We start from the raw sequence: 22,413 nt of genomic DNA on the forward strand, positions 1-22,413 counted from the left end.
TAGGAGGATCTTCAGGCAGAGATCGTTGGTGGCACACAACTCCCGAATGGTAGATAGGCAATCAGAGATGAGAGAAGGAGAGGAAGTGGTCGAGGGAAGCCTGAAAATGAGTTTAGTCTCATCAGCATAGCACTGAAAATTGGAGCAGAAAACGCCAATGCGGTGGGCAAGAGTTGCCAGGTATTGGTTGAAAAGCCAGAGTGAGAGGCTAGACCTCTGGGGAACACTGCAGGTAGAAATAGAAATAGATGAAAGCAAGGACCCAAGTTGGGCCTGGAAGGGTTGATCAGAGAGGAAAGAACTAAGCCAGGCTTGAGCCTGATCAGTGATACCCAGGTTGTCATGGACACGGATGAGCAGGATGGTATGGATGACTGGGTCGAAGGCAGAAGAGAGATTGAGTAGAATGAGGACAGAGGGGATGTTGGAGTCAAGGTTGGAGAGCAGATCTTCACGGATGTTCAGGAGAGCAGTTTCCGTGCTTCTGGCCGCTCTTAAACCAGACTGATGGTTGTGGAGACAACCAACAGAATCAGAGTGAAGGTTAGGCTGTGAGATGTGCAGCTTTTCCAGGAGTTTGCCCAGAAAAGGAGTGATGGAGATTGGGCGATAGTTGGCCGGTAATTACCCAAATTGACCTTTTTACAATTGACCTTTTGCACAATTGACCTAATCATAGTGGTCCTAATTGACCTTCTGCACAATTGACTTTTATATTATTTTAGTTATTTTATATATGTATTGGGTTGGTTTTGGATTATAAATAATATAAGGGGATTGGGTGGGGGGTTGCAGGGGTTTTTGGATTGGATGGGGACTGCAGGGGGGTTCCCCCCGCATATATGTCCTAATTGACCTTCTAAATTAGGTCAATTCTCCCGAGATCAATTCTCCCGAGGTCAATTGTGAAAAGATCAATTAGTATACAACCAGTTGGCCGGGCAAGAAGAATCAGCAGTGGGTTGCTTGAGAAGAGGGTACACAAGAGAGTGTTTCAGAGGGGAGGGGAAGGTTCCTGAGGCGAAGGAGAGGTTACAGAAGTCAGCCAGGGCAGGAGCGAGGGTTTTGGAAGAACTGGGAGGAACCTGTTGTGATGAGACTGTCATAGATCGGACTTGTCTAGAGACCTTGTTAGGGGAGAAAAGAGGAAAGGACGAGAAAGAGGGTGGAGGGTGGCTGTAAGAGGGCCAGAGTTCACAGAAGGAGAGGGGAGAAGAGGTGGAGGGGACGAGAGGGTGGACAGGATATCCATTTTCTTTTAGATGAAATGAGAGGCAAGGGCCATGCAAAGCGCATGGGAGGCGACAGGAGAGGTAGAGACTGCAGCAGGGTTGGCCAGCTCCTTGCAGATTTTGAAAAGTTCGGCCGAGTTGTCAGATGCCGCAGAGGCACATGCCTGGATGTGGGCTCTCTTCTTAGTGTGGACAGAGAGTCGGTATTGCTTTTGGAGCAGGCAACAGGCCAGTTTGTCAGAGGATGAATTGAACTGATATTTTATTTATATTGTGCTCATACACAAGTGTTTCAGAGCGACAAGGGAGGGGAATAGGGGAGAACAAAACAATGATCTTACTAGGCCCAGGACATTGAGAACGCGCAAGTACAAGGGAAAAGGGAAAGGGGAAAAGTGCATGGAAGGCAGGAGAAGTGGAAAGTGCGGAGTAGAGGGAAACAGATAAATAATAATACAATAAAATAAATAAATAATAAAGGCAATAAACAGAGGTAGTGCAGCCAGCAAGTGGCAAGTGCTGGGTTAAGGCAGCATACAGGGTATGTCAGATAAGTGCAGAATGAAAAGAAATGGGCTGGGGGACTGTATGGGTACAGATACAGACCCCAGTGCAAGAGGTGGCCTGGAGGCAATGCATGAGTGTGACAGGGTGAGCAGGTACCTGGGCCCAGAGGACAGAGGGTGGCCAGGTGCACGGTGCAGAGAGAAAAACAAATCAGCAGGGGAGGGGGCAGGGGGCGAAGGCAGAAACAAAGAGGAAGGTCTTGAGGTGCTTCCGGAACCGGAGGTAGTTCTCCTCAAGTTTCAGAGTGGCAGGGAGGCTGTTCCAGAGGGAGGCCCCTGCCGAAGACAGAGATCTACCCCCCAGCTCGTTTTTTGGGAAAACGACTGACCTTGAGGGAATTGGAGGTAGAGGCACGAAGAGCTCGAGAGGGCAGGTATTTACGGAGGGATAGTTGATGGTATTTTGGAACCAGGCCCGAGAAAGTCTTGTGCACAATGCATAGGGTTTTGAATGTAATCCTTGCATCCACTGGGAGCCAATGAAGGGATTTCAGAGCTGGAGAGAAACGATCCCAGGGCTTGAGGCCAAAGACAAGTCTTGCAGTCCTGTTCTGGATTAGTTATAAAGGGTGGAGAGTAGTGGCAGGTAGATTTAGAAATAGGCTGCTACAATAGTGGAATCTAAAGAGAACCAGAGCTTGGGACACAGTGAGTTTCTAGGGGAAGGAGGGTTAAGGCAGAATACCTCTGGGGGGGTGCAGTAAGAAGTTTGATTTTTTAGAGACGTCAGAGATGTGGGTGGAGAAGGAAAGTGTGGAGTCAAAGATGACTCTGAGGTTCCTAGCCTCGCATGTAGGGGTAGGAGGAGGGCCAAGGGAGGCAGGCCAGAGAAGTGAAGGGAAATGATGGTGAAGGTGTACCTATGAGGAAGATCTCCGTCTTGTTGCATTTAGACAAAGATCGCTGGTGGCACACCAATTTTGAATGGCAGTTAGGCAATCAGAGCTGAAATAAGGAGAGGAGGTGGCCGAGGGCAGCCTGAAAATGAGCCATCAGATGAGATGAGTGTCATCAGCGTAGCACTGGAAATTGGAACAGAAAATGGCAATGCAGTGGGCGAGAGTTGCCAGCTATTGGTTGTGTCACATTCCATCCCTGGCGAGTATGGGACCGGTGGAGGGCATACTGATTGTCCCCTCACGTTCCCATCGGAAACGCAGAGTAGCGGTCTAGTCTTGTAGGCTTGCAAGATGGACGCAGCTATATCCGTTCAGTTCGGTGTGTTGCAACTCTTTGCAGGTACGCTCTGTGTTGTTTGTTAGTTCTAAACTGTTTTTTCCCTTGCCTTCTTTGCTTCCCGCAGTCCTTCCAAGCTGCTGGACTCTACCTGTCTCCTCCGTGTCCAGCGCTTTTTACTGTATTTACACTTACTTCCACTGTGTTTGGCGTGACTCCCTTTATCCTTGTGGTGCTTGCTCCGGCTTGCACTGGATGCCTTATCCGGTTTCTGACTTAACCGTTGGCTTCCTGTGTTCCCACTTGGAGTTCTGCCATCTCATTATCCACGGACAGTGGACATAATTTACCTGACCGGATTCAAGTATTTCACAGTGCATGCTGGTACTTGATGTAGGTACTTGATCCGGTTTCATTTGGAAGAAAGACTCAAACACTACCATCAGCTACAGCTACTTTTAAAGTCTATACCAGGGTTTTTCTGCTAATTGCTTTTCTCTGGTTTGGGGTGGGCTCCCCAGAGTCCCCACTGCCGGGCAGATAGCCTTTTAGGCAAAGTGGCCTCCAGGGGAGCCCGTCCCTATCTCTTAAAAAAGAAGGAAAAGACAACAAGAAAGAAACCTACCAGTGCTTGGAGAGAAAGGAGAGCAAAGACTTCCTCTGAAGAACCATCAGAAGACTTCACTGACACTTCAGGTGAGGAGTGGGCTAGCGAAAAGGGCATTTCTCGTAGTGTTCACCCCGTAGATTCTGAGAGATTGCACTGCCAGAGTCGGCACAGAGTCTTGTGTGTCTTGCTTAGAGGCACTGTGCACTGTGTTTTTTCCCTGGATTGCTAGTCTGTTTACTAGCGTACTGCCTGGAGGCAGGGCGGCAGACTTAAATACCCATCAACCCCGCGGAGCGGCACAGAGTCTTGTGTGTCTTTGGTGTCGCAGGAGCCATGGGAGCTCCTTGTACTGCTTTCAGTACTCTGTGCCGTCCAGATAAAGTTTTATCTGTCTTGATCTCTGGCACACAGATGGAACCGAGAGAAGTCGTGGAATTGCCACAGACGCGGTCTCGTCTGCGACGTGGGGCCTTGATCACATGTGCTCCATTAAAGACTGCGCCAAGAAGAAAATCCACATCAACCCAAATAAGCGTTAATGCACCCCTTGCCTTTACTGATCCATACATATCAGATATGTCAATTGTAAATGAGCTGCAAAACTCTAATAACAGCAGTGAAGCTGAAAATACGAATGCAAATGTGGGGCCAGCACCTGCGAGAATTCGAAAAACAGGTGATGAGAATGCTGATGAATGCATGTGCGGGCCAGATGGGTTCTGTGCCGTGACGGCAAGCTCTCTGTCGAGTGGTAATGATTGCTTTATCACTAAAACAAACAGAACCCTGCAACCCGCTTGTGCTATGTCCCCTGAGGTTATTATGACACAAAACAGAAATCATGGCTGCAAATACTACTCTTGCTCTGAATTTCTGTTTGAATGCAGTTCGATAGTTAAAAATTCCATACTACAGGAACGTTATAATACCACAACTGCGTGTGAATAATGAAATAACCTCCAATTCTGCTCATCGGCTGGTGTTGCGCAGTGAACAGAGTATTTGCACGTGCCCTCAAAAAAGCAGAAAAGTGTTAGAACAAGAAGACGATCAGAAGATAAACGTGCCAAAAACTAACTGCCTAACGGAATCTATGACAGGAAAACGTGCATTACCAACGAGAGATGACATCCAATGCCTATTGTGTTGTGTTAATACAAAAGAAATGCAGATTGCATTAACAAAAGTGATAACAACGTAAATGAAAGAAGGAATTCACTCAGTGTGGCAGACAAATTGCTAAAAGACTTGACAAAAATGAACTTCGATTTCAACAATCGCACCATTAATCACCAGAAGGACATACTAACCTCAAGCTGTGACATCGCCACGGAGCAGTCTGAGTCTAATGATCTATCACATGACTGTAGATATGTTGACGAAGCAAATCTCTCCACACAGGAAAGTGAACATAAAATCACATATAGTCCAGTGCGCAAAAGGAAAAGAACTAGAAGTAGTCCATTGGGGGAAGTCGCCTCTTCACAGGCGAGGAGACAAAGGGCTCATTACGACCCTGGCGGTAAGTGAAAAACGATGCCGGTAAAGGATTACCGGCATCGCTTAACAATAGGGCCGATTATGACCTGAGATATCGCTATTAGCGGCTCATGATCCGGTTTCATTTGGAAATCAATGGTGCCGTTAAAAACGTCAAGGGCGCGGGCACGCGACTCCTATGCCGGAAATACCGCCATGGTGCTAAGTTGTGAACATTAAGAGTCATGCGTACATGGAAATAACGCCTTTGTGAAGGCCGTAAAGTACCTTACCGCCATGGCGCTAATACCGCCATCACGGACCAACCGTAAATGGCCATGTGCAGTGTTCCCAGCTGCAACAGGTGCACACAATCAGCATAGGTGGAGTCAATACAGACTGGGCAAGCACAAAAGGAGCACACCCCACCCCTTCCCTCACACAGTTACACTATGAATCCAACACTACTAGCAATGCTGGGGCTGCAGGACCTGATTGCAGTGGAAGTGCCACAACAACAACTACAAGAAGTACAACAACAGGCAGGACAGAGGAGACTCAGGAGGAGAAGGAGGGCAAGGCAGGGCCAGCATGCCCCACCAGCACAGCCAGTGCCACCACGCAGGCAGCCCCCAATTCCACGCATCTGAGCCAGTCCATTCAACGTAATCGCTGACCAGATCCACACCCCGTACCCACTGGACCGGGACACCATCACCACCATTGTGGAAATGATACATGATGACATAGTCAGCCTCATTGAAACACGCACCGCTATCCCACCCCTACTGAAGGTAGTGTCTGTGCTCCACTTCCTGGCCACAGGCACCTACCAACACACAGTGGGGCAACTGCATGGCATTTCACAACCATTATCCTCACGTACGCTGAACCAAGTGCCTGATGCCCTCCTCAAGCACACAGACAAACACATTTCCTTACCACGGTCTGCCCAGGAGATCTCAAACACCAAAGTGGGTTTCCATTCACTGGCCGGCATACCTGGTTGTATTTGTCCCATCGATTGCACCCATGTGGAATTGGTGGTCCCACATGCCATGGAGGTAGCGTACCGCAACCGTAAGCTATACCACTCAATCAACGTGCAAATGGTATGTGACTCGAACAAGATCATCACACAATGTCGAGCCCTATTCCCCAGATCAACCCATGATTCAATGGTCCTGCGGAACTCCACGATTCCACGCTACATGGAGCGACATGCAGGGCAGAGATCCTGGCTACTCGTTGAGTTGCATGTCAGGCTCATGGAAATGTGATGTGGGTAGGTGATTGAGGCATACATGCATACTTCACCTTGCTGAGATGGGGGGGGATGTATACTTCATCTAGCTGCGAGTGCCAGAGGGAATGGAGCAAGCACATACCCCAAAAGCAGCCCAGAATGGACCTGACACCTGACCACATAAAGCAAGATGTAAGCAGCCCTACCATGCCAATAAAGCGGTGTCCCAACCATCCCACAGACATCTGCATGTGCACTGTACCAAATCAGACCGCATCCCCCTCAACAAAATGCAGCTACAAGCAACGACTATAGCCAATACACACCACAAAACACCATGAACTGAAAGGCTAGTCCCCCATCACTGCGTATAAAGGAGTCACATGAGGGTCAAATACATCAATACACCACTACACTGACACAGATGCCCAACTACATTGCATGACACCATTTGTTGTGCATAGTGAGAGCATCATGAGGCTGATATCAACGTTGCCAGGATGAAAGCATACAAATTACTGGACATCTGCAAGATCACATAAACAACCGTCGTGGACTAACACAGTGCATGTGCACTCACAAGGAACTGGACCCCCCAGCGCACACTAGTCGATGGCATGCAAAACAGTCCATAAGAGGAATACACACAGAGCACTCACATCGTGTGACTCCATCCATGCATGGGAATGGGCTTGAGATGAAGAAACAACTGCATGCCATGGTATCACTCAATTAGGTCAAACATGATGAGTTAACTTACACATACATTGTTGCCCACATGCAGGTGATGCAGGCTATCCTTTGAAGCGGTGGTTCCAGTCCGGAACCCACAGAACAGGCACGAGGAGGACTATAATCGTGCCCATACATGAACCCGTGTGGTGATTGAGCAGACATTTGGCATCTTGAAGGCACGGTTTCGCTGCCTCAGCAGGTCTGGTGGGTCACTCCTGTACCGCTATGAGAAGGTGGCAAAGATTGTCATGGCATGTGTGATGCTACACAATATGTGCATCAGACGGAATGTGCCCCTGCCCCCTGACGCAGAACAGCAACCACCTAACAAAGAAGATGAGGAGGGTGGTGATGGGGGAGCACCCCAGGGAGGACGCGATGCACAGGAGGGACATGACATGCATCGGACTCTGATCAACAAAATCTTCTAGACAACATGGATGGGGGTGTCACATGGAGATGTCACTTGGTGCACTGGGTGTGTCTGGGACATGCACACTGTAGACTGTTCACCAATAAAACACACGTACGCAATGAGCAATGTCCACACAATTGATTTGTGCATAACCAAAAAGTGTATTGAAATAGTAATTCTAAGTGAACACACCCACTCCACCCTCCCCCTCAATTCCCCAACACACCCACTCCCCCCACCCCCCTCAATTCCCCAACACACCCACTCCCCCCTGCGTCCTCAACTCCCCAACACATCCACTCCCCCCTCCCCCTTCAACTCCCCATAACATGGTGTGGATGACTGTGCTCAAATGCATCATGTGGCATCAGGACACAAGGCCGCGTCTATTGGCACCCCCCTCTCCCGGCACCCGGTGCACCCCTGTCTGTACGCCGCAGGTTCCTGCCCGATCTGCGGACGGGGTTGGTTCAGGCAGAACTGGCAACCGAGGAGGAACTGGGCTGCTCACATGGACGCATGTCCCTCATTGTTTGGACTCGCTCGGAAAGTACGTGCCGCACCGCGGCCAGTTCGGCACAAATTTCCTTAGAATTGGACTCGATGGCAGCCTTTACAGTATCAGCACATTCGCGCATTTCCCCCCTTGCGCTAGAGCATTCTGCGACATGCTGTGTCAACAGGGATGATACTTGCTGTTGCCGCGTTAATATTTCCTGCATCGACTGCTGGGTTTTGTGGCCTGTGGCTGATGGTTCTGGCATGTCCATTATGCTGCTCCCCTCCTGCACATCTGCTACTGGGCATGGAGTGGCCGACCAAGAGTTTTCAGGAGATTGCCCCTGTATGCCACTGTCATGCTGCCTGCACGGGGACAGGTAGGGGGAATGCAGGGGGCCAGAGGGGGGACCCACGACAACATCTACATCCCCTTCCTCATTGTCTGAGCTAGCTGCGGTGGCAGCAGTCTCACCGGTGGTGCTGCTTCCTGCAGACCCAGTGCCTTCAGTGGACACCACTGGGCGGATGGTTGAAGTCGGTGGTGCCGTAGTGCTTGACTTGCTGCACATCGGTGCTGTGGCCTGTGATGTGCTGTGGGATTTTTGCTGTTGTGGGGGTTTGCTTTTTCCAGCTGAGGTGGAGGGACGATGTTGTGGCTCTTCGGGCCTGGGCTTCTTGGCAGGTGTTGTGCCTGTGTCTTCATCAGCACTGTCCGAATGAGAGCCTGTGGTGGACCAAAGGAGGGAGAGGGTTAGTGATGGGTCTACAGACATTGAGCAGGCATTGTGATGGCTGCATTCATTTTGATTAATAGATGGTGCACATTGGAGGCAGTGACATACAGGTTGTCTCCCTCTTAGGTGGTAGAAGCATGGAGGCATGTGGGTGGCTACAGAAAGGGGGTGCATAATGCATGTGTACAAGGTGGAGGTCAGCACTGCCTGCAGGCAGTCTTGTGCTAATGTGTCACGTGGACCCTGTTAGGCATCATTGCACTTCCCAAACCTCTGGATATCATTGTGTTGAGTTTGGCATAGCTGGACTTAAGGTACCTACCTGCGTCGCCTGATGTCGGGGCTCCTCTCTCCAAATCTCTGACCCCCTCAATGCTCTCTGTGCCTATGGCTGCGGCACATATCTCCTCCCACGGCTGTAGTTTGATGGGCGACTCAGCTCCTCCACCAGTCGCCATGCCCAGATTCCTATTGGCCGCCAGTATACTCCTGACGCAGAGACGTAGATCGTCCCACCTTTTTCTGCATTGTCTGGCATTGCGGGGTGTTGTGCCAACAGCACTGACCCTCTGGGCTACCATGGCCCATATGGCCTTCTTTCTCATCAGCGCCGGTCTGGTCATCTCCGTGGAAAAGACAACATTGGCATGCTCTTGGAGGTTTTCGGCCAACATATTTCACTCCTCCCTTAAAAAGCACTCCTGCTGCAGCTGATCTCCAGTCTTTTTCAAAACATTTGGCATTGTGATGTGGAATGTGTGTTGTAGAAGGTTTGTGGAGGTTGTGGCCGTCAGGTGTCCACTGGTTGAAGAGGATGGTAAAAGATTGTGTTTTTAAAGATGGCCGCCGTGCTCTTTCCCGTTCCTGTGCGGTGACGCAACTTCCGGATCCGCTTATTTACGGTCGCCGCTAATAGCGGTTCCCGCTAATTTCGGTTACCGCTATTAGCGGTGACCGCTAATGTCGATGGCTAGGGTGGCGGAGGTGCTATTTGCTCGGCATACAATGCCGGTAAGTGGGTTTTACGGCCTTTAGCGGCATGGCAGTGATTATATTACCGGCATGGCGCAATGCTCATGCCCGAGAAGTCGTAATGTGCCGCTTTTAGCGGTCTCTGGCCAGCACGCACACGTTAATTGCGCCATGCCGGTAATGGCCGTTACTTACCGCCAGGGTCGTAATGAGGCCCAAAGACAGCAATACACGCTGCAATTGCCTATAAGATTCACATCAATGGCACATAAGCAGTCGTTGGAATGAAAAGGGCGCAGTGAGATTTTAATATCAACCAACGAAAGACAAAGCAGCTCCTCTAGCACATCCTTGCATTCCTCCTCCTATTCTGATGACTCTTCACTAATTGAACGCCCGTTTCCCAAAATAAGACGCGCAAATTGGAAAAGCAAGACTTCCTACCTGCAAAATAAAGCAAATAAGGTAGATACGATGACATCAGACTCACAAGCCGTAATCATGTCCGCTAAGAACATAGCTTTGTCTCCTTATTTGAAATTATATGAACAAATGGATGGCAATGTTAAAGATCTAACAACGTTGATAGCATTGCTAAACTCTAAAGTAACCAACATGGAACATGAAATACAAATAATTAATGAAAATTTGAGAAATGACAAGACCCAGAACGATAATATCTTGATACTACATTTGGATGCAAATCGAAATTCAAGTGAAGACAAAAAATTGCTGGCAGAGGTTGCACGTGAAGCCTTGAAGCTCCTTAACAAACCATGTGCAGATGCCACGAAGAGGGCATGCCCAACTGCAGCAATATGGATAGATGTAAGAACATTGCTGACTTGGAAAAAAATAATTTGTCGACAGTTCAGCTCAAAACTGCCCCCAGAAATATGAAATTGGCTGAGAAAAATAAAGGTCAACTGCCACTTGAGAAGGAGAAAGAAAAACATTGTATTACCTCAAAATGATAAAGAGGAGGACTGGCAAGTGTGCCTCCCGCTCTCGGTGGAGTCCTTTGCCGCACCTAGGCCTGTGCGTGTGATTCTACTGGATGGCCTTGAAGAAAAAAAGTCAGAGACGCCAAAATGAGATAGGATTGAAACCACTAATGAGAGTGTCAGTACCGCGAAACTACAATTGAGCGATAATTCAAACGTTAAGTGCTCGAATGTGCAACATTTGGATGAAACGATTAAAGGGCAAGATACCCAAAATGAAAAGGCTGCCCAACCAAAAAACACAACGAAGGATGGCACGAACGAAGGACAAGGAACACAAAATGAACTGATTGATAATGCAAAAAACATGACGAAGGGGACTTCAATTGAATCTGAAGCCCCACTTGAAAACATCACCCAAGCAACAAAAGGGCTGTTTGACATATTTGAAAAAAACAGAATAAGCTAAACATAAAAGGAGTAGCGCAAAAGAAGAAATCTAAAAATCAAAAAAGAGCAAAAATAATGACATGCGCGAGAGCATTCTTAAGAAATCTCAAAACAGTGACTGTAAATGTATCTGCAAATGGCTGCGGTTCTGTGCAAAATCAGACCGTCGTGAGTATAGGAAAAGGAAATCAAACAGGAACATCTACAAGATCTAACAACTCAAGAGCTCAAGCCCCTGTGCCCTCCCTCACAGATCAAGAATTAGAAAAGGGGCCTGAAGACACTGATATTGAGATTCTAATGAACTTATCTACATATGAAGAGGTTCAAGAAGATAAACAAATGCGAAGTGAGAAAGAAAGCGTGGCTGTAGAGACCATTCTGAGCGAGAATTTGGCCGGACCCGAAGGGCCAGTTAAAAAAGATTGTGCGCCATTGACAGGGTGTTTTTGCGAAGTGATCAAACAACCTGAAGTGGTAATTATTGACAATGATGAAGACATAGTGAGCTCTTTCCAAACATTGGACGAAAAAAGACAAAAAGCTGCACTAAAGATGACGCGACAGGGTAAGAATTCGTCACCCGTACATATTTGAACATGGAAGTTTACCTTGTGAAAAAACAACTTTCAGTTCAAATGTTCCACTTGATACCAACACTCGTAAAGGGAAAGTGAGCTTTACCAAAGACCATAGTAATAATGGAAATCAAAGTGGTAACAAAGGTAAAGCGTACAAAATAAAGGCAAAATACTGTCTAAGTTTGGAAAGAATATTAAATATCCATGATAGTTTAAAGGCATGGTCTAGTAAAACATTTTATTTAAAAAATAGATAGGCAACATAAAAAAAAATAGTAGCATTCTCTTTTTTAAAACTTCCTATGTAAAATTTTGAGCTATTCAAGCTCAAAATTCGCAAAAGCAAGCACATGGGCGCATCCATTTTGTAAAATGGATGCCCTCCTGTGCTGGCTTTTGCGGCACTAATGAAGGAAAAGCCAGCCAGCTGTAGTAAACAAAAGCTACCGCTGGGTGGCTTTCCCTTCATTAGTGCTGTACGCGGAGGACGGGGACCGGAGACCAGTGCAGGAAAGCTGCAGCTGAATCTCGGTAAGTGCTATTTATTTTTTTTAAAAAATAAGCACTGGCTGGATTTTTTTTTAAGTTTTCCGGGCTGGAGCAGCCCGGAAAACTTAGAAATAAAACTGCAGCTTTAAAAACGTTGTATTTATGTTTGCGGTCGCTTTTGAAGCGGCCGCAAACATAAATACAACGTTATTGTGTTGGAAAACGCTGCAGTTTTTCTTTCCAAATTTCTCAGGCTCCTCCGGCTTGGAGGAGCCTGAGAAACTCGGAAAGAAAAACCGCAGCGTTTTCCAACACAACTGCGTTGTTTCTACCTGAATCTGCTTTCCCATTTGGGGCTCTCGGGCTCCCGAGGAGCCCGAGAGCCCCAAATGGGAAAGCAGATTCAGGCAGAAACAACGCAGCATTGCGGAAAACAACCGCGTTGTTTCTGCCTGAATCTGCTTTCCCATTTGGGGCTCTCGGGCTCCCCACGGGAGATTCAGGCAGAAACAACGCAGCATTTAGCATTTCCCATTTGGGACTCTCCGAGAGCCCCAAATGGGAAATCAGCTGTAGGCAGAAACACTACGCGGCATGTAAACACAACCGCGTTGTGTTTCTGCCTGCTGTGGCTTTCACTTTGGGTCTCCGGTGCTCCCCTGCTCCTCCGAGCCGGAGGAGCCTGAGAAACTTGGAAAGAAAAACCGCAGCGTTTTCCAACACAATAACATTGTATTTATGTTTGCGGTCGCTTCAAAAGCTAATGAAGGGAAAGCCACCCAGCGGTAGCTTTTGTTTACTACAGCTGGCTGGCTTTTCCTTCATTAGTGCCGCAAAAGCAAAAGCCAGCACAGGAGGGCATCCATTTCACAAAATGGATGCGCCCATGTGCTTGCTTTTGCGAATTTTGAGCTTGAATAGCTCAAAATTTTACATAGGAAGTTTTAAAAAAGAGAATGCAAGTATTTTTTTTTATGTTGCCTATCTATTTTTTAAATAACATTTTTTACTAGACCATGCCTTTAATAATGAACAGAAAGAATGTATTGAGCTTGTTCCATCACGTCCCTGTGCTTCGGACTATTGAGTCCAGTGACATCCAGGCCGTTGAATTTAAGGAAGATATTGCCCTGGACAAAGTGTATTTATATGTGAACTCAAGATTAGTCTGTGAAACTCTGCTCCAGGGAGCTTCAGCCCTGTTACCTTGTGGATTCGATATTGTAGAAGTGGATTTTGCCAACTTGGATAAAGAAGTAAAGGATTTGGCGTCTACCATCAAACCTCTGCGAAACCCATTACTGAAGAAAAACTATCCAGAAACGCAAACTATGCCGGAGGAGAATTGGATATCAGATTACAAACAATTGAATCTGAATCGCCAGGAACATCATGGTACCCAAGAAGTGAAACAAGCCGAACAAATTAGAATCAAAGCTAAAAGCTCTCAGCAGTTTATGAAAACAAATGAAAAAGAAGTGCGTCAAGTGAACAACAGAAAGTGGGATTGGCTAGCAGTCACCTTGGCAAACAATACCCAAAGTTAATGCCTAAAGAATCCAAAAGAAGAACTGCTAGTTGTCGATTCATGGAATACAAGAGGATTCACTCACTCGTTCAACTCTAATGGAAAGTGGGCAAGAGATGTGGACCTTCTTTGTCTACAGGAAACCTGGTTGAATACATGTCCCATTGCGGAGAACTTTGAAATTGTAATCAATCCTGCTATCAAAAAAAATACAAAGGACGTCCAAGTGCTGGCCTCCTTACACTTGTGAAAGAAACATCTTGCTGTAGATTGCAGGAGTATAAGAACTTATCTCTGTATATCCAAGTAGCAACCATTACAAAGAATAGCGGCACTGAAAACAAATCTTTGCTATTTTTCATCTTAAACCTCTACTGGCATCATCGCGAAGCAGGAACACTCTCCTTTGTGGAACAAGTAATCGATTTAATCGATGAACTAATGATTGCTGACAACTCTGCTAACATTATTATATGCAGAGATCTAAATTTAAACTGTATAGAGATAAACAAGAACAACACACTAACGAAACAAAATGTGGTGCAAAAATGGTGTGAAGAGCTAACCCTACAGAGCTTTTCTAGGTTAAATGATAATGTCAAGGGAGACATACCAGCGAAATCCACCTGGCAAAGAAACAATCAAAAATCCATATTGGATTACATTTTTGTATCAGAAAATGTATCTCTATAGACCAACAATGTCCAAGTGAATTCTATGCAAGATAGTGGCCATAATATGGTCATAGCCCGCTTCAAGATGCACCAATATGGAACCATAACATAATGCCAAACTGCAGTGGAAATCGACTTAAATTTAAATCACAGCAGGTGAACATATTGAAAGCGGAATATGAGAAGCATATTGAAACCTTGGGTGTAGATTACACTCCATTGCTTGAACAAAACAAGACCCTGATAAATTGAAATGGGACTCAGAGCTATAAGCATATACATGCTTATAATTCGCATATCAACATGAGAAAGAGGGAAATGCACAAGGCCCTGTGGCAACTTAACAAATTCACCAAATCAGAACAGTACGACATGAAGAAAAAGATCAGACAAAATTATAAGAACTGGATAATAGCACATCGTTCCGTGACCGAACAACATGATGCAGAAAAAATTATGAAATGCTTAAAAGAGAAGAACTCATCAGATTTTTAGAAAGTAATCAATAATGAATGCAGTGTACAGCAGGCACAGCAAAAAAATATGGTTACAGAAAAAAAATGTATCGAGCACTTCTCAGAGTTGTTCTCAACAAAGGTCAACATTCCTGATCCTACATTGTCTGCTCTCCAGCACTGGGATATTCATTTTGACCAAGATGATATTTTGATAAATATAAAAAAAACTATCCAATTCCCATTCTCCAGGCCCGGATGGCATTACAAATGAGATTCTGAAAGCTAACCCTGAAGGTTGGGCTGAGTTTTGTAAAATGTTATTTGACAGAGTTGCAGCAGAAGGTACCACACCCGACTCATGGAAGAAGGCAATTGTCGTGCCTATTTTTAAGAAAGGCAACAGATAAAATCCAATGGACTATCGTCCAATTGCCTCACTGGATGCAATAGGCAAAATATACGCAACACAGCTCAAGCACAAACTGATGGAATGGCTAGTTCTAACTAAACATCTAGATGTTAGACAAAGTGGGTTTGTGAAGGGTGTGGGATGCTGTTTAAATCTTATACTCATCAATTTATTGAAAATGGATGCTATTAGGAAAGGTTCAAAAGTGTATTTTGCATTTGTGGACCGGTCTCACGCTTCCGATAGCGCTGACAGGGAAATGCTCTGGACAAAATTAAAATCCTGGAATTGTCCCGATAGCCTACTATCTGCTATCAAAGACCTACACACAAACACTGAAATTATCATCCATTTAGATGCAAATGGTACTCTTTCAAAACCCATCCATACCTTTTGCAGTGTGAAACAAGGGTGCCCGTTGGCAGCTATAATTTTCAATGCGTTTATCTCTGACATTGGAGAACTTTTTGAAAAAAATCCAAGGATTCGCGCCTAAAATAGACGACTCTGCCTTGAACTGGATTCTCTATGCAGACGATCTAGTGTTGATGGATCTTACGCCTCTTGGAGTACAACGGAAACCTCACTCTTTGGAGCAATATGTTGGGGACAATGGTTTGTACATAAACTCAAGCGAATCAGTTGTTCTAACTTTACAAGAGCTTACTAAAACTGCATTCAATGCGAAAAAGTTCATATGGAAATTAGATGGTGAACCACTGCTACATGTGAAAAAGCTAAAATGTTTAGGCATGTGGTTGAATTCAAATATAAATGATCAAATCTGGGTGGAAAAAACCAAAGCTAAATGCTCTCAACTCAGTGTCCAAGCCACAGTTCTTGACAAAAAAATATGGCAAATTCTCCTTGGTTCCCACAATAAAGTTGTATAACCAAAAGGCTGTGCCATATTTAATCTTTGGTGCGGAAACTGCCTTTGGATGTCTAGCTACTTTGTGGGATACCCTTGAGAAAATGTTTTGGACCAGGATCTTGAAAGTGGCCAAGGGCATACCGGCTGCGGTAGTGCGATATGCACTGGGACTAATCTACACAAATGCAAAAGTCATTTGGAATACCTTGTCAATTTTCCGCAAAATAACCTTGCCTGACGGTGCTCCTGTTACGCTCACCTGGTGTCCACGGGGGCGTCGATCTGAACTGGGCTGTTGTTACCTCTTCCAGCGACACACGGGGCGCCGAAATGATGGACTGGACCCGACCACCCAGCTTAGCTTGTTTTGCCCGTATGAATATTCTTCTGTAATGGAGAAAAGGGAATCAGCCACCTGCGGGGACTGGGCGCCAACCCCACCTTCCCCCACTCCTGCGATCTCTTCCCACAAATTACTTCCGAACTCTTGCTATGTTCTCACCTGATAGTTTGGAAAAATGAGCTCTCCATCCTGCCTCGAGCGCAGGGGCGCGTAGATGACCAGTTACTTCACTGGTGTGGGATGTTGGAGAGTTGCAGAACGGTATTGACTCCATAAGAAAATAGTTTAAAAAAGAGTTCAAAAACGTCTGGCCTTCACTCTGTCCAAATTCCCTAGGTTGCCTTAATAGTTCTTGAGAAGAGTTCCAAGTGGCAACCAGTAAGATGCAGGTAAGTGTTTATGGATTCTGTTCAGTTTGACAATGAGGACCTGGTCTAACCTGTGACCCTTTCCTTTTGCAGGCTCTGAATCGGTGGAGGTTCCGGTGATTGCGGCCTCAGGCAGTAACCAGGTAAGTCTGTAGCGGAATTCGGTTTCCCCTACTTGCGCTTTTGTGTTGCTTTTGTTTCCCCTTTGGGGCCGGGGTACGGTGGACAAGCTGTGGAGGCCGCGCCGACCCGAGATGAGGTAAGTACGCCCTGTGGTATCAGGTAAGTCCTGGGATTGCCTTTATTGTCTGGGAATGCTCCCTTGAGAAGAGTTCCAAGTGGCAACCAGTAAGATGCAGGTAAGTGTTTATGGATTCTGTTCAGTTCGACAATGAGGACCTGGTCTAACCTGTGACCCTTTCCTTTTGCAGGCTCTGAATCGGTGGAGGTTCCGGTGATTGCGGCCTCAGGCAGTAACCAGGTAAGTCTGTAGCGGAATTCGGTTTCCCCTACTTGCGCTTTTGTGTTGCTTTTGTTTCCCCTTTGGGGCCGGGGTACGGTGGACAAGCTGTGGAGGCCGCGCCGACCCGAGATGAGGTAAGTACGCCCTGTGGTATCAGGTAAGTCCTGGGATTGCCTTTATTGTCTGGGAATGCTCCCTTGCTCACCTTATTGTCTTTATTTCCACAGGTGTTGGAGAGCGGCCGCTGGATGCTGAAAAGCGCGATGGAATGCGGAGGATTGCTTCTGGTGAGTTCCCGCGCGGCGCTGCAGGATGCGAAGCGGTGCGTGTCTGATGATTTCTTCCTTCTAGGTGAGAGCCAAGAAGATTCAGGATTCAGGTAAGGATTGCAGGTAAAAACTCTGGTTCTAACCTTCCCTCTGCTTTCTTTCAGGTTTTCATGAGCTCCGGCATCCAGGCGGGCGTGGCTGAAGACTGGAAGCTGCTGCAGGCACGGTGAGCGTTACGCTGCAGGTGCAGAATAACGCGAAGCATGGATTGCTGTCAGGGCGTGGTTTAAATAGCCTTGGAAGTAGTTCCAGGTAAGTATCCTTCCGCGGCCCCACCCGAGTAAAAAATAGTTCCTAGGGAAAAATAGTCCCTCCTAGGCCTCATTTGACTTCTGGTCACTGGCAGCATGGTCTGCCTCGGGTAAGTTAGCAGCATGGTCTGCTTCAGGTAAGTCATTGACCATGAGCCTGGCGCCCATGGCGCCAGGACTGATTCTGAACTTATGAGCCTGGAGCCATAGGCGCCAGGACTGCACCCAAATAGCCCCTAATTGGGATTCATGGGCTTGCATTAAATGGCATGATGCCTGCTTCCGGGCTAACTGGGCCAAACCTGGTTTGGCATCGTGACAGCACTCCCCCTCAATGACCCTCCTAAAGTCGTTCTTTCTCTGGGCTTTGGTTTGTTAGGGAACTCCCAGTGGAATTTCTTCACCAATTGGGTTGCGTGCACATGGTCACTACTTTCCCAGGACCTTTCTTGGAGTCCGTATCCTTTCGAATCGATTAGGTAAAAGATTTTTCACCTAACCCTCTTGGAGTCCAAGATGTCTTTAACTTCAAATTCAGGTTCCCCGTTAATGAGGATGGGATCTGGTGGTTTGGTTAATCTAGTTCCTGGTTGGACTGGTTTCAAGAGAGAGACATGGAAGACGGGATGAATTCGCATATGGGTGGGCAGGTCCAACTTGACGGCCACTGGGTTGATAATGGTCTTGATCGAGTAGGGTCCCAAATATCTAGGATTAAAGGTTTGTGTTCCCTTGAGTGGGATGTGTTTAGTAGATAGCCATACTTGGTCTCCTATCTGGTATTGTGGTGCTTCTCTCCTAAGTTGATCAGCGTTTTTCTTGTATTTTTCCTTAGCTCTCTGTAAATGTTCTGTTGCTTCGTTGAAGGTTTGTGTAATGACGGTGTGGATATGGTCTACTGCAGGCATCTCCAAACGTTGGGGCGAATCCAAGTCTGAGGTTCGAGGATGATGTCCATATATAGTATAAAAGGGGCTGTGTCCAGTTCCTGAGTGTACTGAATTATTGTACGCATATTCAGCGATCCATAAGATGTCTTTCCAATTGCTCTCAGACTGATGTAGCATACAACGCAGGTACTGTTCACGAGTCTGATTGGTCCTCTCAGTTTGACCATCGGTCTGGGGGTGGTGACTAGTTGAAAGCCTAACATCTATTTGTGCCAGTTGGCAACATTTTCTCCAGAAGTGTGAGATGAATTGACTCCCTCCGTCGGAAATTAACACGGATGGGAAGCCGTGTAGGCGAACAATGTTTTCAAGGAACTCCTTGGCCAGGGCTGCAGCTGAAGGTATCCCTTTTAATGGAATAAAGTGGGCCATTTTAGCAAAAAGATCCACAATAACTAGGATAGTGTTGAAACCATAGCACAGGGGTAAGTCCGTGATAAAGTCTAATGACAAGGTGTGCCAAGGAATAGGTGGGATGTCCATAGGTGTTCTGACTTGAGTGTCGTGTAGACCGATGAGACCTCCGTCCCCAAGTGACGCACAGGGGAACTAAATAGAAACCCGCTGTACGACCTTTGAGGCCACAGGTGAGAGATGTCTTCTCGGATCCACGGAGCCTCTAGGAACACCGATGCTGCTGTCAAGAGGGAATGAGGTTAAGCACCAGGCAAGCACAATACAATAAGGAAAACAAGTAACTAAAGTGTCTTACCTATCTGGTGTAATGGAGACCCAGGTGACCTAGTAGGGAGGTTCGAGGCTCATTAGATGCGGCGGTCCCTGGAATGGTAGAACCGCAGGTTCAGCGTGGATGAAGAGTAGCCACCTGTGGGAGTCAGGGCTGGACTTGAATCCCCAGTAGGGAAAAGGCGTAGAAGATCAGCAAGGTACCAAGGGATGATCCAAAGACAAGTCGAGGTGCAGTCCAAATATCCGGCAACAGGTAAAGAGTTCCAAGCAAAAGTACCAAGGGGTGTCCGAGGGAGTCCGTGATAGATTTCCGTGGTCAAGGTAAACAAGGAGCAAGTTGTAACGCCAAACAGTGTCCGAAGCCAGCTGAGAAGCAATGAGCGTTCTGTCTCTCAGTACTTTATACTGATCGCCCCTGGGTCACGTGACTTCTCTGGATCATGTGACGTCCACCAAGATCACATGGGGAACGCCGTAGTGTATCACGTGACTGGCGTGAGGACGTGAGGCCGCCCTTTCTGCTATACGTTCTCCAAGGCAGTTGCCAATGCAGAAAAGGTTGCAATCGAGCCCGTACACTGGTACGGAGTTTTCGGTTCTGTGGGTTCACCGAATCACTTGAGCCTCGAAGCTTGGGAGGAGGTGTTGGGGGAATGTGGGCAGTGTTCTGACGTGTCGTGGCCTGGTGTGCAGAGGATCGCCTAACATAGCCCCCCCCCAACGGCCCACGACCCCGTGGGCAGGACGGATGATCCCTATGGAAGCGGGCAACCAACCGCGGGGCGTTCAAATCAGACGCGGAAACCCACGAACGCTCCTCCGGGCCGTAACCCATCCAATCCACCAGATACTGGAGTCTACCCCTAAACCACCTAGAACCCAAAATGGCCGACACCTCAAAAACATCAGGAGAGGTCAAGGACACCGGCGCAACAGGGGTACGAAGACGGACTGAGTCGGGACAGGGTTTGAGGAGGGAGACATGAAACACAGGATGGATACGCCAAGAGCTGGGGAGTACTAAACGGAAAGCCACCGGATTAACAACCTGTGAGATCACATACGGACCGACAAAGCGAGGCAGCAACTTCCGGCAACCCACCAGTCGAAGATGCCGGGAAGATAACCAGACCCTAGAACCCACCACCAGAGGGGGAGCAGCACGACGCTTGCCATCCGCACGGGCCTTCATGGAGGCCTTTGCTTCAGTGAGATGAACCACTGTACTTGCATGAATAGCCGAAAGATCCCTAAGACATGTCGTGGCCGCAGGATTCAAAGAACCAGAGGCATCAGGGACCGGCAAAACCTTGGGATGTTGACCATAGAGGGCGTAAAAAGGAGAATAACCAGTAGCTGAATGAGCCGCGTTGTTATACGCGAACTCCGCAAGCCGCAAAACGGCCAACCAAGAGGACTGATGTTGCAATATGAGGCAACGAAGGTATTGTTCCATCGATTGATTCGTCCTTTCGGTCTGGCCATCGGTCTCCGGATGATAGGCCGAAGAATACCTCGTATCGATGCCCAACAGTTTCGTCAAGGACCTCCAAAACCGAGAGGTGAACTGTGAACCTCGATCGGAAACAATGACCGAAGGGAGGCCGAATAACATAAACACATGTTCAAAAAACAAGTCCGCCAAGACAGGGGCCGAAGGGATACCCCTACAAGGAACAAAACGGGCCATTTTAGTGAACGTGTCCACCACTACCCAGACGGTGTCAAAGCCTTTGGACTTGGGGAGATCGGTAACGAAATCCATTGTTAACGTATGCCAGGGCCTGGGAGGTACCGGGAGTGGAAGCAACAATCCAACCGGTCGACCCCTTTGATGTTTAGCCTGAGCACATACCGCACAAGATCTGACATAACACTCTACATCGCGCTTCATAGAAGGCCACCAACACCAACGCTTGAGAAGATCTAAAGTGCGCTCTTGTCCGGGATGGGCATTAAAGGGAGCGTCATGAGACCACTCAAGGGCTAGGTTACGTGTATCAGGTGTAGGAAGAAACAGGCGTTCATGTACGAAAGGTAGACCATCAGAATATACAGGATCCCATTCTCGCAACTGGTCAGAATGATTGCTAGTCCAGGACCGGACCGAATCTAATAGTGACAATGAGGGTGTACAGAGACAAATCACATGGCTTTTACCGAGAACAGTGTCGGGGAATGTAGGCAACTGGACCCCACCCGGAGAACGTGACAAGGCATCCGCCTTCCCATGTGAAGTGCCAGGACGGTGCATGATATGGAAATCAAAGGCGGAAAAGAAAAGATGCCATCGGACCTGTCTGCTATTGATGCATTTCAAAGAAGCCAGATCCTGTAGGTTCCGATGATCGGAGTATACCGTGACGGGATGTCTAGCCCCCAGAAGATGATGACGCCAGACACGGAAAGCATCCATGACAGCCAAGAGTTCTTTCTCCGTGACGGTATAATGAGACTCAGTACTGGAAAACTTACGGGAATGATATGCAACTGGATGTAATTTGCCTGTATTTGGACATGTTTGTGATAATACCGCACCGAGGGCAAAGGAAGAGGCATCCGCCTCAACTATGAACGGAAGATCAGGATTAGGATGTTGGAGTACCGGTGCGGTAGTAAAGGCGGTTTTCAAAGCCTCAAAAGCCTCCTGCTGTTCTCTCTGCCATTGATAAGATACCTGAGGACTAGTCAGGGCTGTAAGCGGGGCTACAATGGTGGAAAAGGAAGAAATGAAACGTCTGTAAAAGTTGGCGAACCCTAAAAAAGCCTGCAAGGATTTGAGTGTACGAGGTACTGGCCAATCTAATACTGCTTTGACCTTAGATTCATTCATGGATAACGCCCCAGGGGTGATGTGAAAACCCAAAAACTCGACAGTTGTCTTATGGAACTGACATTTCTCAGGTTTGGCAAACAAGGAATGTTCTCTCAAACGGGTCAATATTT

At 47.3% G+C, this 22,413-nt stretch overlaps 1 long non-coding RNA gene across 1 annotated transcript in view; it reads right to left on the minus strand.

Moving 5' to 3' along the window:
• Positions 1–22,413, minus strand: part of LOC138504138 (uncharacterized) — a 448,967-nt gene that overhangs the window by 43,356 nt on the left and 383,198 nt on the right. The gene's annotated exons all lie outside the window — the stretch shown is intronic.

The sequence above is a fragment of the Ambystoma mexicanum genome, chromosome 11 (genome assembly GCF_040938575.1).
Source record: "Ambystoma mexicanum isolate Mex_15411 chromosome 11, UKY_AmexF1_1, whole genome shotgun sequence".
Lineage (NCBI taxonomy): Eukaryota > Metazoa > Chordata > Amphibia > Caudata > Ambystomatidae > Ambystoma > Ambystoma mexicanum.